Genomic DNA, 16,670 nt, shown 5'->3' with positions numbered 1-16,670 from the left:
TCAAAGTGCTTTACATAAAAATAAGTAAAACAGACATTAAAAAAATAATAATAATCACAACAATACAAACAAGGAATTTAAAAACAAACATTCTCAAGCTTTGTTCAAACTCCTCCGCACTAAGTGACAAAACCTTCCAAAGTACCTAACTATTCCACTACTTCACCCCCTACTTACTTTGACCATCATAAACCAAACAAATAGAACTCAGAGGTCCTACTTTCAACTGATTAACCAACACACTTGTCTTTCTTTGCCCACATTCTCTTTACCGTCACAGTATTTACTTTAGCCTTCTGTTTAAACTTTTAAAATGATATAAAAACTGTTTTAAATTCATTTTAAATAAATTAAGAATAGAAAATGATTCTACATAAAATACAGTGCAATTAGTTTAGCTGTGCATTTGTTGAATGGGCACTGTGCTACGCCCAAACAGATGAGTTTTGAGTCTGGATTTAAATTGGGCTAATGTTTTAGAGCATCTCATCTCTTCTGGAAGCTGGTTCCAACTGCGGGAGCAGCATAATAGCTAAAAGTGGACTCTCCTTGTTTTGTGTAAACCCTTGGTATTTCTAACTGACTCGATCCTAATGATCTGAGTGGTCTGTTAGGTTTATATTCAGTGAGCATATCTCCAATGTATTTAGGTCCTAGGCCATTGAGAGATTTATAAATGAGTAAAAGTACTTTAAAATCAATCCTAAATGTAACTGGAAGCCAGTGTAAGGACCTGAGGACTGGTGTGATATGCTCAGATTTTGTGGCTCTAGTCAGAATCCTGGCAGCAGCGTTCTGGATGAGCTGCAGCTGTCTAATGGTCTTCTTCGGAAGGCCGGTGAGGAGACCATTACAGTAATCCAACCTGCTGGTGATAAAGGCATGAACAAGTTTCTCCAAGTCTCCTAATTCTTGCAATGTTTTTGAGATGATAGTATGCTGATTTAGTTTCTGCTTTGACATGACTACTAAAACTAAGGTCTGTCTCCAGAATCACCCCAAGATTTTTGACTTGATTTTTAGTTGTTTGACCCCTAGAGTCAAGGTATGCATTCACCTTGAGAACTTCATCTTTGTTTCCAAATGCAATGACTTCAGTTTTCTCCTTGTTTAACTGAAGAAAGTTCTGGCACATCCAGCAGTTTATTTCATCAATGCATTGGCAGAGGGAGTTAGTGGGGCTGTAGTCATTTGGAGTTAAGGCTAGGTAAATCTGGGTATCATCAGCATAGCTGTGAAAGGCAATTTGGTTCTTTCTCATTATTTGACTTAGTGGGAGCATATACAGGCTAAACAAGAGTGTTGCAAGAATTGAGCCTTGTGGGACTCTGCATGTCATGAACGTCCACTTAGACTTAGGCTCTCAGAATTAAAGCGAATATCATTTATTATCTTAATAAGCACTGTCTCTGTGCTGTGCTGCGCTCAGAAACCAGATTGAAAATTGTCCAGTTATCCATTTGAGTTTAAGTAGTTGTTCAGCTGATTAAAAGCTACCTTTTCAATAATTTTACCTATGAAAGGAAGATTTGATATCGGTCTATAGTTGCTCAACATGGTGTTATCAAGATTGCGCTTTTTCAGAAGGGGCTTAACAACTGCAGTTTTCAGGGAGTTTGGGAAAGTCCCAGAAAGAAGTGAGGTGTTCACCACTTTTGATGGTGCGTTCACACCAGACGCGACTTGCGCGAATAAATCGTGCTATTTGCGTGTAGTTGGACGCTTGAACATTTTGAGTTTACTCGCTTCATTCGCGTGTGAAATTCACTTCACAACAGGCACGAATTTGCGTCATGGGAGGGGCTTCTGCCAGGCGGCTCCAGTCTCATTGCGAAATGGCTGACATGGATTTTGTATGAATAAACACATCAACTCAATATGTATATATATATATATATATATATATATATATATATATATAGCTCAAATTGAGTAAAGAGCTATAAGTTTTTACAATTTACCAGATTATCCGACCTCCACACTCAGTTTCTTCCAAGCAAGATCCTTTTTATTCCTGTTTCTATAAAAGTACGAGGATGTATCGTACAGCTCCGGGTATCCACATACAGCGACGATGATTTTGTCCTCCATTGTTGTTTCGGATTTCTGCCTCCGCTCGCTACGTCGTAATCAAGTCACTACTAGAGCAAGCTCCTGATTGGTTAACACGGCGCAAATATTCGCCAAAGTTCAGATTTTTCAACTTGCGCGATTCACCCGAAACGCTCAATTCCCGCCGCAGGATGTCTATCGCGTCTTTGCATTGACTTAACATGTAAATCACTCGCGCTTAACGCTTCATTCACGTCTGGTGTGAATGCAGCATGAGAGATCTGCTTATAAACAGTTAACTGATGGACTGGAGTGGTGTGGATTACTTGTGGATTATTGTGATGTTTTTATCAGCTCTTTGGTCTCTCATTCTGACGGCACCCATTCACTGCTGTAGGGTTTGATACATAAATATAATTTAATTTAGCTCAAAGGGAATCATTTATGATTTTACAGGGAATTTGAACAGAATCACTGTTTTGCGGCTGATCACTGAGTCGGCAGCGATTCACCGAACGAGCCGTATAACATTAATTCTGCACTGGATATTAAAATCCAAAATATAGTGAAAACACTATTAATAAGCACAGTAACAAGATCGGCAGATTAAGACATTAACTTGTAAGCACAAAACACAAGATACTTCTCTTTTCAATATAAATACGAGTTTATTTATATAAACCTAAGACATAAACTAATCTAACATGAACACACGCATTCACACATTCACACATTGCAGAAAGAGAGAAAGGATGAGTTTAGAGAATGAAAATGTGATATCCCAAGTTTATAGCAATATGTGCTATCGCATAGACCTGAACAAAACATCAATCACTTAATTAACCCTCGCATTGAGTTTCTCAATGAGGCTAAAATTTATATTAAATGCACCAGTTCAGTTAGAATCTGGAGTTGTTTTACTTGCATTGCCTTGTGTTAAAGGGATTCCCTTCTGTCATCGTCGTTACAGGAAAGGGGTTTTCCCGAGTTGGTGATTGGCTGGAAGTTCAGTAGTCTTTGAAGTGATTTCTTGGGAAGCCAATGGTTGGGCGTTGGCTGAGGATGGTCGTGGAGTCAGTTGCTGGTTGAAGTTTGAAGCGGGTGCAGTCGGCACTGGACTTTGCGGCAAACTTAACTTTTGAACACGAGACTCAACGGAAAGAAAAGAAACTAAAGTAAAAGAATAAAATGAGTAACAAGACTAGGTGGTTTTTCTTCTCATCGTGGTGTTAAGTAGCAACTGGCCTGTAGGCCAGAGCACGCTCAAAGAGCGCTAAACAGCGTCAAAACGCGGTGGCGAGAAGAAGAAGGGAAGAAGAAGAAAGAATTGATGGTGTCCTGAGTTTTTAAACTCGGCTTCTGGACACATCCCATCTGGTGTCTTGACCAATTAGATAGGCTATTATCTTAGTTAGGGTTGTTCCTTCCATCATAAATCAGCATGTTATCAGTCACATGGTCCGAATTTTACACACTCTTGCAAGGTATACTTTTGGATGTGATTTCTATAACCAGAATATGATACATTTGACAAAGAATCAATTGGAAGAAACATTTCAAGCTAGAATTGTCAAGCTCATACATACCAAACACGAATACCTTAAAGTCATTCAATAGTTATTAAAAAGACATACATAATATGTGCTTAAAACATGATAGTCTAATGTGTGGTTACATACATAATATAGTGTTATGCCTAGAAAATGTCCTTTTAGGATGATTTTATATGCATATGAAAAAGAAAGTCTCTGTGTAATTCTATGTAGGCCAAAAGACATGTTCTTTGGACAGAGGAATTTCAGTCTGGTTCTTTGTCTTCTGTGTGGGGGAAAAGTCAATCTAAAGAAGCTTGTGATTTCTCTTGTGGAACACGTGATGGCCATCTCTTTGACCATTAATCTTGATTATTTGTCCCAAATTTGATGATCTCCTTCCGGCATTGTACTTATCAATAAGTGTTCTTTTGTCTTAATGTTGCAAGCTGTTCTTGAAGAGGCTTGTTGGTAAGGCTTGCTCCAGACTCATGGCTAGGAATCTGATTTATGACTTTGTCCTGTTTTCTTGGGGCCTCTTCTGGAATTTTGGCTCCTCATGTTTCGATGTTCTGAACGAATCTTAGTTTTGTCTGACTCGTTCTGATCCTACACTGCAGAGGATCCATTGGTGAGACAGTGATGCAGTGACACATTTCTCCAAATCCGTTCCCATGATGAAATGGATAGCCCAAGAGTGGGTATAATTTCAGAACGCTGCTTAAAAAAGATAGAACAAGTAAAACATGAAAGACATTAGAATTAGATGTGACAATGAACAAATTACATATGGAAAAAGCTTGATGAAACTGAAGTGAACTTTGTTCAGTTCAAATGAATTTGGCAAAGCCCTTTTAAGAAAAGGGGAGAACACAGCTAAAATAAATAAGCTGCACAAGAAAGGGCTAAATTAAATCACTGACACAAGTGCAGCAATGGCACTGCAACAAATTTGTCTTGATTTGGTAACCTCTCGTATTTCTCAACATGGTCAAATAACTCAATGGTTTTCAGCCTTGATGAGATTTTTCCAACCAGGTAGATGCCCAAATCACACGAACTCAGAGGATACTCAAAAAATGGTTCCATTAATTCATATTCTCTGAAGACAATATATATTTTGTCCTGACACTGAAGGATATTGTCAATCAAAGCAATGCAGCCACCAATCTTAACACATCTGTCTCCCTCGCTTGATACATCACTTTTGGTACCACCTATGACAAGCTCCTGGAACTGAAGTACTGATGTGCTCATCATAGAGGGTGGAAGTGGGCCACAATTATGCTCCTTCTGCAACCTTCTCTTTACATGTGAAGCTTCATCATTTCCTGTAAAAGGATCCATTTCAGAGATTCGCCGAATAACCTGGGCTAGTGGATGATACGGGGTTCTTATCAAGTCAAGTCAAGTCAAGTCAAGTTCAGCTTTATTGTCATTCCGCTACATGCGGGGGCATACAGTGGAATGAAATGTCGTGCCTCACAGGACCACGGTGCTACATAAATACAGGCATACAGCAATGAAGTAAGACAATATAAACCTATACACAACTATCCTACTGATAGATAGACTATAAATATACTATATATAAAAAAAAATGTTTTACCTATACATAAACTAAAAAAAAACAAACAATACAAACTATACGAGTGCTTCAGATAAATACTGTACATGTGCGAAGAGAAACATTGTGAGTCAGCAGCTGGCTGGGGAACAGTGCAGGATGATTTGCAGTGCATGAGCATGTAAACATACATATATTACGGAGTTCTTTTTGTGGGATTTGTGTACACACAGCAGTGTGTGTGAAAAGTGACTAGTGCGCATAGAGGAGGAGAGTGTGCTACTACAGGTGGTTTGTACAGGCCCACTCACCTGTGTGTAGCACACTTCGATTGCACAGAAAAAAAAGAAAAAAAAAAAGTTCCATAAGTTTTCGATGGTCCATGTTTCAGGAGGTAGGGGGTTTGTATGGGGTTTCAGAGAGGGGCGGGGTGATTTGAGTTCAGGGCTCTCACAGCCTGGGGGAAAAAGCTGTTGAGCAGTCTGGCAGAGCGGGCTCTGATGCTCCGGTACCGTCTTCCTGATGGTAGGAGCTGGAAGAGACTGTGGGAGGGATGTGTGGAGTCCTTCACGATGCTATTAGCTTTGCTGGAGCATCGTGTGAGGAAAATGTCCAGGATGGAGGGGAGAGGGGCACCGATGATCCTTGCAGCTGTGTTCACTGTCCGCTGGAGGGTCTTGTGGTCTGCTGCGGTACAGTTCCCGTACCAGACAGTGATGCAGGTGGTCAGCACACTCTCAATGGTGCCCCTGTAGAAAGTGGTGAGGATGGGTGGAGGGAGACTTGCTCTTTTCAGCCGGCGGAGAAAGTGTAGGCGCTGTTGTGCCTTCTTGGAGAGTGACATGGTGTTGGTGGTCCAGGTGAGATCCTCTGTGATGTGCACCCCCAGGAATTTAGTGCTGCTGACTCTCTCCACAGGCGAGCTGTCGATGGTCAGTGGGGGGTGGTCAAGAGTTCCTTCTGAAGTCCATCACAACCTCCTTTGTCTTACTCACATTGAGTATCACATTATCATCCTTTTCAGCTTACCTAGATAATCCTCAAATGGAAATCCAGATATTAGGTCCAGATTTCCGTGTATTCGAACATCCTCAGAAAGATGGGTTAGCCCATGAACATTGTAAGTAACGAATTCTGGACCATACAGTTCGCCAAAATGTCACAAATGACACAAGTAATGTGTGTGCAAAATCGTGAAGATTTGCAGACAATGAATGACTTGCAAGGATGAAAATGGCAACAGATAACAACATGAAATTGTTATAGACTGAATCTGACAGCACATTTCGGAGAACCACTGGCCCTGTGTACAACAAGAACTGTCGCAACTCTGTGGCTTTTCACCTGAGTCTTTCTGAAAGCCCTCTGGGTTTACGTGCGAAGTCCATAGGAACGAAACCTCTTAACGCTCTGGGGTCGACAAACGCGTATACGCGTTTTGAGGCAGATTTTCCTGATAAGGCCGAAATGAGCTTGAATTACTCTGCCATTTTTGATCGTACAGATAAAAGCAATACACCATTCGAATCTGTAAGGGGTCTACTTTTATTTGTATACACTCATAATAATAACTAAACTTTGTGCTTCTGAAGAATAAAGAAAACAAACAGGGTTCGCCCTCGCGCGGCTCACGCTGTTTATATGTAAATAGCCACGTGGTAAGTGCGCGCGTGCAAACGCCCAACACAAACAAAGAGGAGGTCCTTCATCGCGGCTACTGTTCGTTTCTGGAAGACACGCCGAGTAAAAGCAGGATTTCCCTCGAAAGAAGAACACGATTTCATCTAGCAGAGGAGGTGAGTAAGTAATGTTTCTTTTTTACATTAGTTACCGTTTTATTGTGACATAAACTTGAATGGATTTACTAACAGTTAGCTGGGTTTTCCCCCAAACGACAACATGATGAATGCTACGCGTCTAAGAATGTTTAGACCATGTTTATTATTAATACTCTGTTCACAAATAGATTTTAATAGCGTGCTAAACAATAATAATTAGTTTCTCAGATATAAAATATCATTTTTTATAGTACAAAGTACATAGTTTTATTGTACAAAGCATGTTTGAGTCTGTGGCTACAGAATCATATCATAGGCTACTATAAAATCATACATACTAGACTATATGACTACAAAATCATAGTTGGGTTTTTCCCAAACTATAATTCCTGACTACAATGTTTGAAATAGTGTAAAATATTTTGAATATGATAGGCAATTCATTGTATTTAAATTTCTTACAGTGCGATGATGTTTTCATGCTCTATATAAAACAATAAAAGTAATATGAGTGTACACTGTAACATGATGAATGCTACGAGTCTAAGTATGTTTAGTACATGTTTATTATTAATAGCCTACTCTGTTCAGAAATAGATTTTAATAACGTGCTAAACAATAATAATTAGTTTCTCAGATATAAGATTTCTTTCTCTTTTTTATGATAGTGATATATATGATATTTATGATATATATACAGATGTTCCTGATATTAACATGCTCACAAATGTTTTTTTTTTTTTTTTGTATTTTATTGAATCAGATATCAGCACCAGATGAATCCTGATGTCTCTTCAAACTGTTTTCCTCTGAGAGCGCTGCACCATCAGATGTTCAACTACACTGATATTCTATGTTAAAACAAGCTCCTTCTCTACTGATTATGTTTTTTTCTTCTTGAATCCATGGAAAGAAGTAGAAACACTTAAATAACACACGTAAATATCAGGCATGATTTACTTGTTTTACTTGTTGAACAGAATGACTCAAAGTCTGTTCACATGTCTGTGTGCACAATAATGTGTCTTTGACCTTCATTATGTATGTTTTGATTATACTGTGTTGTAAATAAAATACAAATAATTTAAAAAACCCTTTTTTTCAATCTCGTCACATTCTCTCTTACCTGCCTCACAGTCACAGTCACACTGATGGGCCATTAGGGGAGGGCCCTTTGTCTCTCAGGTGAGACTCACTTAATATTCATGGCCATTGCCACTCCCTCGCATATAGACCCTCGATCACAAAACATGTCTTGAAATTTTTAAATCAATATATTGTTTTCTGTGAATGAGTAAGCAGAATGATTTTCACATAATTTTGAAGTAAATATTCTAGGCTATAAGACAGATTACTCAAAAGTCTTGGTCAGGACTATTTAGTGTGGGTTTTATGGCCTTATTTCAGCTACATTTTTTTCCCCAAAACGTACAAACCACGCATAATATTTTTTTTCTAAAAAATGCAAACATGTACATCCATCTTGGTCACATATTATTGTAGCACAGTTTGTGCTGAATACAAAAAAAATTACATGTTGGTCAATAGTATGTTTTAAGTAGCTGAAATAAGCACAAATATCAGGGCATGTCAAAACATCTCAAGGGCCCCAAAATGACCTCGGAGCCCAGAGGGTTAAGCCTACGAGTGCACTAGAGATAAGCTCCATCTGACGAGAAGACAAGCGGCAGAGCAAAGGCCCTGATGCAATCCATAAATCCAACAGTCTACGTACTACCCCAAGACAGACAAGGTGCATGTAATCATGAGGAAAGCATGACACCATGCCTATACCTACATCGCTCAATGGTGACTTTGTCACATGATGGTCTTCATCGGACATCATTTCGAAAGACACATCTGTCCGGAGTGGGCTATCAACTTCTGGAAATGTCATCCTGTGTTTAAGATAAACACCTGTTTGGACACACTTGTCACAACCTGAGTAACCAGTATGACTTTTTGTTCTTTTAATGAAAGCTCTTGCTGGTGCATCACAGATGACAGAGGTGACCTTCAAGAAGCACTGTTTCCCTTTGATAAAGAATCCTTTGCTTAGTTCTTGCAACTCAGTGACAAGATCTTGTAAATATGTAACCAGACAACTTGGCTTTGAGACACCACAAAACAGAGCAATGACAACTGGCTTTTTCACAACAAACTGTAGCAAGCCAAGGATCGGCCAGAACTGTACTGAGGAACTCTTAAACAGAGTTAGACCATCTACATACAGCTGCAATTTAAATTCATGCCTGTTTGGAATTTGAGACCAGATGCGTTCCATGCTTTTTGCAAAAGCTTTCAAAATGCTGACGTAGTGGTAAGTACCACCAGCAACAACTTGGATGCTGTAGGAGGTAGTAGTATGTAGAAGAGTTCTGGCATCCTTTGGTAGGAAAGGATGATAAACTCTCAAAATGGTGTGGCAATGCGGAAAATCCGTGCCACCGAAATCATTTTACTATCACTTTGTGTGTTTGGGGGTGGAGTGTTCAATTAACGGCGGAAGGAAGGAGGATATAAGGATGCGTGTAGTACCCGAGAAATTTTGCGTCATCAGTAGATTTGCAGTAGTGAGAGTGAAGGGATTACCGTGTGACGTGGAAAGACTGCCGCTTGTCGAACTGTTGCTTCCTGTGAGTGATGTCTGGTGCGTCGCGGAGTTCACTTGACTTTCAAGCGTTGCACATCACGATCGTTTGTTGTTAGTAAAGCTGTTCTGAAGACAAGTGATGGCTGCTCATCCACCTGTCCTGGTGTCGGACAAAACCCGAAACACTCTCCAGTATCCTTTATGACTGCAAACGTGGTCAGTACCTCTAAGCCGCCAATATATACACATTCATTCATTCACTCCTACACACGCACGCACTCGCACAACATTCACTTCCGCACATTCGATGTGCTTATTGTATTTACATAGTGTTAATGGGGTTTTTTTGCTTTAAGATTATTGTTTGATGTTTTTCCTTAACTATGAAATGAACAATGTTTTATGTTTCTTTTTTTCTCTCTCTCTCTTTTTATGGACAATTTATGATTGTGGACGCGAATCTGCATATGTGGGGAACTTGAATTAGCGTGACGCAATTTCTGCCCGGCTTCCAAAGTGAACTGAAGTGGTGAACTGTTTTTTTTTCTTCTTGTGTTTTTTTTTTTTTTTCATCTCATGGACATCGTGGAATAAATCTTCCCCTTGTGAACAGAGTTTTTTTCTTTGACTGTTTTTTGTAAATTAATATTGTAACAGGTGGCCTTTGTTTTGCTATCCTGGGTTAATTTAAATTGTCAGGATTAGTCCTGACTGGCGCCCGAACATTTCCCTTAGAGCTTATTTAAGCTAGGGCGGTGGCCACCGTTACAGAGTGGCGCCCGAACAGGGACTTGAACACTTTAACTTGAACACTTTTGACATGAACACTTTCACTTGAACACTCGAACACCTGAACACATGAACACTTGAATCTGAATTGTGTTGGGGAATTATTGAAACCTTATGGTTAATTGTTAACTGATATCTTTTGTGAGCCTTAAAAGAAACTTTGTTGCATTTTTTGTATGCGTTTGTTTGACTGAAGTGTATCAGCTGGAAAAGGTACCAAGATAATTGGGTAATTGAAGTGAAATCTAATTACTGGGAACTTGATGTTGCATTTTGAATGTGCTGTGTGAAAAACTGTGAAAAAAATATTTGTGAAAATTGAGACTGTGGAAACTGTACTCTGTGTTTTTTTTTTTTTGTTTATATCCCCTGGTGCCCCAAAAAACAGACATAGTCATTCCAATTCACTCATCTCATTTACTGATTATTCACACAACATTGCCAAGCAACAACACCATACAAACATGGCCACTATCCCTCCTTCACCTTCAACATCTGTGGAAATTGAACCTCCCCCAGACATAGCAACTCCAGTCTGGCCCCTTGTGCAACCAAGACCCATTCTTGTTCAAGTTTTCCACTTTCCACTTCACCCCAACTCAGTTCAGCAGTCCCCATCCCCAGTCTCAGGTGCACTTTGCCTCCCTGCCTCCAGGTGGCACTGCGTTGTTTCAGCCAGAACCTATGCAACTTTGAGGAAGATGGTGTAGTTTCAGTGGATGTGCAGTGTCACAGCATCGCCTGCCTGGTCACCTCCCAACTCCTGGAAAAGAAATTCACCATTTGACTGCGCAAGTTCAAGGTAACTGGGACAACCTGTTTGATTTCATGAAACATCAGGAGAAAGCTGTGAACGAACTCGCCCAGGAGCAAAAGACAGCCACTTCCCATCATGAAAAACAACTTGGAGACCTGACTGCCAAAATGGAGGCTAACCAGCAACAAATTTTCACCACGTTAACTGCAACAAAAGCAGATTTAGCCAATTTAGATCAAAGCCATGAAAGTGATGATCTCACAAGAGCTACAAAAAGTGGAGTCTACGTTTATTTCTGAAGTCCGTTTCATGCTGGATCAACTTCAGGTCGAACTTCAGGGAGACATCAGAGCCACACAAAAGAACCTTCAAAAGGATCATGAGCAGCTCTCCATTTAATGTAATCAGTGCATCATTCAAATTGACAAGCTAACAACACAAGTAAATGAGCTTCAAACAAACATAGAGGAAGTCAAACGGCAAGGAAAAGAAATGGCTGATCACCACAGTAAAGGGATACCACCACCCAGTGCCATACTTACCGCACACCCATCACCACTAGAAAATGCCCCAGAGTGTCCTCCTATTCCTGCTGGAAAAAGTGACCATTTAAAATTGACCTTTCCCACATTTGGAAGACCGTCGGATGACGCCGATCCTCTGCTGTACCTAACAAGGTGTCAGGACTTCTTGGCATTGCACCCACTTGCAGAGACCGACCTCTTGGCAACCTTCCGCAGCGTACTCCACGGCACTGCACGTGACTGGTGGGAAGTCGCCCGATCTTCAGTAACGACATGGAACGAATTCGAGACTGCTTTCCTCTCAGCCTTCCTCTCCGAAGACTACGAAGATGAGCTGGCTGAAAGAGTCCGCACAAGGTATCAAGGAGAGAGAGAATCCATCAGAGATTTTGCCTTTACATATCGAGCTCTTTGCAAAAGATGGAAACCTTCCCTAACTGAACATGAAATAGTAAAAATGATTCTCAAAAATGTAAAACCTTACCTCGCTAGTCAGCTACGTAGTCGTGTGAGCACCGTTGAGGAGCTGGTAAAGCTGGGACATCAGCTAGAGAAGGACCATGAGCAGCAAAGGCAATATGAAAAATGTATGAGCAGAAAATCACCGCAGGAAGTAACTCCAAAAACATTAAACCCACTGACCAACCCCAAGTGCAATGTTGGAGATGTAAGGGACATCACTCACCTGGATGTTGTCCACTTTATGCCAACCCATCCGCAAACCAACCTGCAAAACAGCAACATCCTTTCACTAGTCAACGATCATTTCATTCCCGCAAGTCTGGAGGTCAAGCAACTAGTAATTCTGTGACAGCCACAACAAATAAAAGATTGTCAACTTCCAAGAAATCACCCCCTACACCAATACCTGGTTCACCTGTTGTTATCCCACAACAACTGATCGTTCCAATCCGCATTGGTGGGTGGTCTGGAAAGGCCATCATGGACACAGGGGCCAGCTACACCATGATCCATGAGAGTTTGTGGAAAAATCTCTTTCCACAAGAGAACCTCCAATCTTGGTCTTGCGGTCCACTGTATTTGGCTAATGGCGAAGCAGAGGTGCCTTTAGGATGGTTGCAGTTACCAATCCACATTCACAACAACACTTTCACTTTACCTGTCGCTGTCCTTTCCCCTAAAGCACTCGCCTATGCTGTAGTTCTGGGACTGGATTTCATCTTCTTCAGTGGCCTACAAATTAATGTAATCGACAGTAAATATTCATTTAAGTCCTCCCCACAAGAAGATCATCCATTTCAACCTGGCAATGCGAGTGTACCTGATATCAGCCCTCAACGTCAAAAGACGGGACCACATGTAAAGACTTTTAACCAAAGCCTTTCACTGTTAAGCTCAATCCCTCCACCACAACCTGTATGCCGATCATCACCACTTGTCAGTATAGATGCACAATGTTTAATTGATAGTGCTGTAAGTGAAGCACACTTACCACCTGCTGAAAAAAACAGACTGAGGAGAATTCTGGAGTCCAACACTCAGGTGTCCACCCTTCAACCAGGTTGTACTGATGTCCTACAACACACTATTTATACACAATATCAAGTGCCCATTAAGCAACGGCCATACTGCATGTCCCCGGCCAAACAAGCAGTGGTACAAGAGCAACTTGTGGAGATGTTGAATGCAGGAATTGTAGAACCCTCACATTCTGGCTGGGCCTCACCTGTCGTCCTTGTTCCCAAAAAAGATGGCAGCCTTAGATTTTGTGTAGAATACCGTAAGCTTAATACCATCACTGAGAATGATGCTTACCCGCTTCCCAACATCACCGAGATCCTTGAATCTCTGTCTGGAGCAGCCATCTTTTCAACCATCGACCTCAACAGTGGCTACTGGCAGGTGGCTATGGACCCCCAGAGTAAATCAAAGACAGCATTCATCACTCCATCAGGGCTCTTCCACTTTAATGTCATGCCATTTGGATTAAAAAATGCACCTGCAACATTCCAGAGGTTAATGGAAACAGTACTGGGAGACTTACGAAGAAACATTTGCTTTGTCTACATCGATGATATTATTATATACTCACTATCTGTAGCTCAGCACTTCAAGGACCTTCAAACTGTTCTCAATCGACTGCAGGAAGCTGGATTGACCATAAACCTTAAAAAGAGCAAGTTCTGCCTTACAGAAATTACATTCCTGGGACATGTGGTTAGCATCAATGGCATCACAGCAGACTCATCCAAAGTTGAGGCCATCAGATCTTACCCTGTGCCAAGGAACATCAAAGAGGTCCAGCGTTTTCTTGGACTAGCTGGATGGTATCACCGCTTTGTCCCAAATTTCTCCAAGATCGCTGAACCCATCAATGCACTGAAAAAGAAGGGACACTCTTTTCACTGGTCACCCCAATGCCAGGAAGCTTTTGAACAATTAACCCTCTGGGGTCTAAGGGTGTTTTGGGGGCCTGGAGAAGTTTTGACATGCCCTTACATTTGTGCTTTTTTCAGTTGCTTATAAACATATAAATGGCTACAATAATATGTTAGCAGCATTTATGTACATGATTTTGTTTTTGAGAAAGAAACGTTTATGCGTGGCTAGTGAAAAACTAAAATTTTGAAGTCACTGAAATAAGGCCATAAAACACATACAGAACATTTGTTCACAAGACTTTTGAGAACTGGATCTTGTAGCCTAGAATATTTGCTTCAAAATGACATGTAAATCATCTTGTTTACTTGCTCACAGAAAACAATATATTGATTTAAAAATTCTAAGTCAATTTTTGAGTGGAAAGGCTCTATGCGAGAGGGCGTGACTCACACCTGAGAAGACAAAGGCCCGCATAATGAGCTCCATAATGAGCCATTCAGTCAGGTGTGTGACTGAGAGAGAAGAGTTACAAGAAAGAATGTGAGGAAAAAAGAAATGTGTATACATATAACTATCACATAAAATAACTTGAGATTCACTTGTGAGTGCAGTTAAACTGTTTAATGAAGTTCCTAAACGTAAGTTAGGGAGGAGCGAGCCCATCTAATCTTTCAATCAACAGCCGGAGTATATAAGCAGCTGCTTACCTCTCTCCAGTCTCAGCTGCTCTAGCATCATCCGGTAGTGCTGTTCAGAACCATGTCAAACGCATCGAGCTCCAGCTTTTCCCTTCAGATGACAAACTTTTCTCTTGCCCCGAGACACCTACAGTCGCAACTCGCGTATCATCGGAACGCACGGAACCAAGTCAGGAGACTCCCTCTGAGCGCTTCGGTCGCAAAATCCAGCGCTCATACAAACCACGCTCCAGAAGACTCCTCTCTCCTTCACCTTCAAGATCGCCAGCGGTAACTGCGCCTCGTCCATCTCTGCATTCTACTGCCGCCATTTCTCAGATTCCACCCATTTCAAAATGGTCTGTCAACAGCCTACGTCAAGCCCTCTCCAACTCCGGACTTCATTTCTCCCGCAGATCATCCAAAGCTCAACTCTACGACCTACTCTCTAATCACAATAACAGCTCCAGCATCCCAACAAATTCCTCAACTTCAAAAAAGAAGAACCAGTCCCCATTCACTCCTGCGTCTCCTCCGGTTCGGCGTTCCGAACGCGTTCAGCGCGCTAATCCAGAGGCCGCGGCAAAGACAAGGGGGGGGAAAACTACAGCTGCACGTACTTCCTCGTCCGCCGGCCTTTCCGCCCGGCCAACAACAGCGGCCGCAAGAAACAGTTCCACAGCTCCTCCAACGCTCACAAATTCTCTTTTACAGGCTTCTTCACTTCCTAGACAAGACGCATCTATCTCAACCTTTTTTCCCGTCCTTCCTTCTATTGATAACCCATGCGCAACTTCCTCTCAGACGGTTTCATTTTTCTCATCCCCTACTCAGAGAGCGGATCCTAGTGCGAGGTTGCCTTCACTAGCGATCCCACCCCCTCTTTTATCCTTTAACGTCAATTCTTCTCATCCCCTTCTTCTCCCTTCTGGGTCTCAAATTCCTCCTAATGTTCCCCCTGGCGCAGTCCCTAACGCGAGGTTGCCTCCGCAAAGGACTCTTCCCCCCCTCTTCCCTGCTAACCCTCCCTCTCCTCTCGCTTCAGCTCCTCCTTGCCATCTCGGACAACAGTCACTTCTAGGGCTCCCTGCCCAGCATCCATCTTCTTCCTCAGGTCTAATCCACTTGCCAGCCCATTCTCTTGCCACAGCAGTCCTTCTTCCAGCTCCTCCCAACGCAGTCGCCATGGATCCACCTCCAGTCTCATCTCACCTCCGTTCCCTAATTCTATCAGGTGTAGATATTGATCTTCCTTCTCTGCTAACTTCCGTTCCCACCAATGAATCCCACCGCTCTTTTGACTGTGGCCCTTTAACCATAAATCTAAAAAATTCCATACCTCAATCCAAACGTGTTCTCACACTGGCAGAATTCTGCATAGCTTTCAGTAGATACACAGAAGTTATTTGCACTTCATTTCCCAACAGACGCAGAGAACTAAATGACTATCTCTCCATCGTAGCAGAGCTCAGTCTCTCGTTCGGAGGTAGTCATTTTTATACCTACCATAAGCTTTTCGCAGCCAAATGCTCAGCCCGCGTCACCCACTGGAACCAATGTCCTTATTGGGGAGCTCTGGACCTCGAATTGTACAACCGAGTTTTTCTAGGAGTTCGAAGCCTCTCCTGCGCCATCTGCAGATCCATTGTTCATTCAACCTCAGAATGTCCCCTAACCAACCCTGATCCTTCAACCAATCCAGTGATATCCCAAGCTCCAAAATCCACCTCATACATCCCTCGCTCTAGAAGTGATCGTGACCAGATTTTCACTTCAGCGTCAGGCAGACAAGTGTGTAACAGCTTTAACTCATCAGGCTGCAGCAGACAACGATGCCGCTTCCTCCATGTCTGTAACTTCTGTGGTGGAGCTCATGCACGATCTATTTGCCCTGTTCGCTCGTCTGCTAACTTTAATAAAAATTACAAAAGTATCTTTCTTCTCCTATCATTATTTCTTCACTAGCTAGTGAACTGGGAAATCACCCAGACCAAAATTTACTCAATTCCTTCTTTCGGGTTTGAAAGAAGGTTTTGACCAGTTTGGAAAGCATACCCA

The 16,670-nt window shown here is 41.7% G+C and overlaps 1 long non-coding RNA gene across 1 annotated transcript; it reads right to left on the bottom strand.

Annotated features, from left to right (window-relative positions):
- Positions 1 to 12,534: 12,534 nt before the first annotated feature.
- On the bottom strand, positions 12,535 to 13,134 carry LOC131538423 (uncharacterized). The gene is made up of 4 exons (XR_009270586.1): positions 13,046 to 13,134; positions 12,875 to 12,967; positions 12,713 to 12,786; positions 12,535 to 12,637 (listed from the first exon to the last, which is right to left on the bottom strand). It is a non-coding gene; the product is annotated as an uncharacterized LOC131538423 (long non-coding RNA).
- Between the last annotated feature and the right edge of the window lie 3,536 nt (positions 13,135 to 16,670).

This window comes from Onychostoma macrolepis, chromosome 04 (assembly GCF_012432095.1).
Source record: "Onychostoma macrolepis isolate SWU-2019 chromosome 04, ASM1243209v1, whole genome shotgun sequence".
Taxonomy (NCBI): domain Eukaryota; kingdom Metazoa; phylum Chordata; class Actinopteri; order Cypriniformes; family Cyprinidae; genus Onychostoma; species Onychostoma macrolepis.
This window is presented reverse-complemented; position numbering and strand designations above follow the sequence as displayed.